We start from the raw sequence: 3,453 nt of genomic DNA, 5'->3' as shown, positions 1-3,453 counted from the left end.
ATGAGACTAATGTACATTTGCCGTCTGTAAGAACTTTAGGAAGTAATCATTCTTCAAGACATGCAAGAGAAGTACGAAACCGAATCTGCCAGTACCTTATGGGTGAAGGTGTCGTCTCATGGCAGCGGCGGATGATTTTTTGATTGTACTTTAATATATATGCTACAATATACTTAGAAGGAGATTATCCTTGTACCCAGGTCTTTTATTTTCCTCTACATTACGTAAAAATGCGTCCATTTCCTTGAAACATTTTACATTGGGAATATAAATATCTTCCGATCCTGCTCCCGACTTCATCAAATCCCTTATTTTCTTTTTTTCATGAGACTAAGTTGACCTCAACGCCCGTATCTTGTTTTTCATTTCAGGCACTCCGAATCCTTTTATGTCCATGATCTCCTCAATTTCTTTATACGCCGAATCCCGGGCTTGTTAATTTTTATAAATTGCAGCCCTTGTGCCTCATAGGCATCGCCTTTCGCAATATTCTTCTACAAAATTTAATGTTGTCGCTTCACCCTAACGAGACATTTTAACACGCTACCAAATCAAATAAAAATAATCCCCTCACTCTGTACTAATAAACTAGACTGAAGCAACCTGTCTACACTCGTTTAGTCGGCGTTTTAGTTGCCGGAAAACAGTGGTGGGAGAAACTATTTACTCAAGTAAATAGAAATTGTTTCTATTCAATTGACTAAACAGTTTACTAAATTAGGTATTTGCGCAAGTACTATTTCAAGTTGTTTTCACTTTTCACCATACAAGTAACTAAATTTAGCTACTTGATTTGGTAACTTGCTTTAGGTACTTGACACATTTAAAATCGGCTATATTTTTAAGTTTTATGCATTTTTAGTTATTTAGTTTTGATCCTGTCAAAAGATAAAAAAGAAGAAGAGGGGACATTGATAAAAACATAGTAGCTAGTAAAGTTTACTAGGTTACTAAGTAAACCTGATAATGAAAGTACTAATAAATAAAACTATTAGTAAATAAATATATTTTTAATAAAAGAAGCAATTGAACAATAAACAACGAAACATGGTGTCAAAAACGTAGTCGAAAATCGCCGACAGCTTAAAAAGAATAAAAAATAAAAGTTAGACAGAAGCCATTTTCCCTTCAATAAATATAATAAAAAACGAGAAGTTAAAAATAAAAAAATCGTACGGATGTATCAAAAGTGTAGTAAAAAATGGAATACTTCAAGTCCCCGGAAGCGTTTAACGTACAGGAGCCACATGGATGGTCCAAATGGAAGCAAATATTTGAAATATTTTTGTTAGCTTCAGGAAAAAGCACTACTGAGGAAAATATAAAAGTAGCTGTTGAATATTCTTGTATATCTATAATACATTTGAAACAACCAAAACTTCAAAACTAGATGATGTGTTATTTTGTTTTGATGATCATTTATTACCCAAAGAAATGTAAGTATGAAAACAATTAAATTTAACAGCATACAGCAAAAAGAAGGTCAAAATATAGACTCGAGCAGCAAACTGTTTGTATGTGAAAAGGGTCAGTGTAAAAGCAGCTATGCAAAGAGGATGATAAAAGACAGAATAGCACTGGGTGTTCTGGATAAATAGGTTCAAAGACACTTATTAAGAGAACCATCAATGTCATTAGACAAGATGCTTCAATATTGTAGGAGTATTGAAGTTACAATGAAACATGTTGAGTTATTAAAAAGTGGTACAGAAAATACACAAGAAGCTGATGTGGAAGATGTGTTTTCAGTCATCAACCTAGACAATGCCCCTCTTATAATCAAACTTGTGCAATTTGTCAAGGTAAAGGCCATTTTGCTAAGGTTTGTTTTTTCAAGGACAAACAGCACCAAAACAAGTGGTAAGAACGAGGTAATTATTCTAATTCCAAATAGCCAGAAAACAGGAGGCAGGAAGAATATTGGTCAAATGAACAAGATGAAGCTGAGGTTAAGAAACTAACATCAGAAGTACAGGTTTTGGGCAATGTAAACTCAGAATTCAGATATTATAAGTAGGGACAATGCAGGTATAGAGAATTCTATTTTTATTAATGAGCATAAGCCAAATATTAAAAACAATAGCTGGTATGAACCTATTACTGTTAACAATATTGACAATTGACATTATGTTTAAGCTTGAAACAGGAGCTGAATCTAGCGTTGTACCTTTGAAATATTTTAATGATCTAAATGTTGATAAATCTAAAATTATTTCAACATCCATGACAATAATTTCCTATTGAAATTTTAAATCAAAACCTCTAGGTCACATAACACTTGAGTGTTTTTATAAAAGTCAATTTAAAAATGTTGAATTTAGAGTCAGGGCCTTCACTGGAGTTAGGAGATTGTTTACATTTTAACATGATATCTAGAGTGAGTATAGTTCAAACCAAGATGTTAATTGATAATACTGCCAAAAACAAGAAATGGAGTAAATAAAAATTTTAAAAACATTTTTGAGGGCTTCGGATGGATTTCAGATTATGTGGAAATTAGATTAAAAGAAGATGCAATACCAGTTATATAAACACAAAGGAAGGTACTATTAGCCTTTAATGAAAAACTAAAGTCAACGTTAGATGATCTTGAACAAAAAAGTATAATTTCTAAAGTTGAGTATCCAACTGATTGGGTTAATTAATTGATGATTGTTGAGAATGTTGAGGTCTGACGCCGGATGTCCATTAACTTCAATGGGATATGGAGGTAATAAAAAAAGATCATGTAAAGTACTCCGACGCGGATTGCAGCACTGCTGATCATCGCATTTTACAACCTAAAATAATAATTATTTTTGATTATTTATAAAGATGCATTTGTCGGCATGGATGCTTGTTAAAAAAATATTTTTGAAAAATGGTAATTTTGTTTACCTGAAGTAAATATTGACTCTCTCTAAAATGCTCGGTGTACCATTCTTCAGCTGGAAAATCTGGAACATTAAAAATGTCGTCGTTTGGGTCGATGAAATTAGCAATAACTTTGTGTCTATCAATGCACATTGCGTACCATATTTCAGTTAAAACTTCTGCTTTTTTAAATCATCATTAATTGTTTTACCGTGGAGTCAAGATATTTCATATTTTTTTTGAAATGCTGTATAGAATGTGCAATTACTTTCCGTTATCGCGGGTACTCATCGGGACCGCCATCGTTCGAAATAATAAGGACAGGCTATCGTCTTCGTTTTTCATTAATTTTCCAAAAGGCTGAAGAGTTAAGAGAGTGTCCAAGTCTTCAGCTTGACTAGTTGCAGTCGAAGACGAGTGCTTACCACTTCGGATTGCTATATATGTTGGTCCACTATATGAGACGGCTTCTGGCCGCCCCATCTCATTCGGTTTTACTTCACATAAAGCATAGACACTCGGGATCAATTTATGTCTTGCAGTAATTATAAAGTCGTGATCTGGTAACGACACTTTATACTCATCGTGCATTAGCAAAGG

The 3,453-nt window shown here is 33.3% G+C and overlaps 1 long non-coding RNA gene across 1 annotated transcript; it reads right to left on the bottom strand.

The window, feature by feature from the left end:
- Window positions 1-994: 994 nt before the first annotated feature.
- On the bottom strand, window positions 995-3,453 carry LOC130899855 (uncharacterized). The gene is made up of 2 exons (XR_009060111.1): window positions 2,878-3,453; window positions 995-2,780 (listed from the first exon to the last, which is right to left on the bottom strand). It is a non-coding gene; the product is annotated as an uncharacterized LOC130899855 (long non-coding RNA).

The sequence above is a fragment of the Diorhabda carinulata genome, chromosome 12 (assembly GCF_026250575.1).
Source record: "Diorhabda carinulata isolate Delta chromosome 12, icDioCari1.1, whole genome shotgun sequence".
Taxonomy (NCBI): Eukaryota; Metazoa; Arthropoda; class Insecta; order Coleoptera; family Chrysomelidae; genus Diorhabda; species Diorhabda carinulata.
Note: the sequence above shows the minus strand (reverse complement) of the source record. Positions and strands in the feature narration are given on the sequence as shown.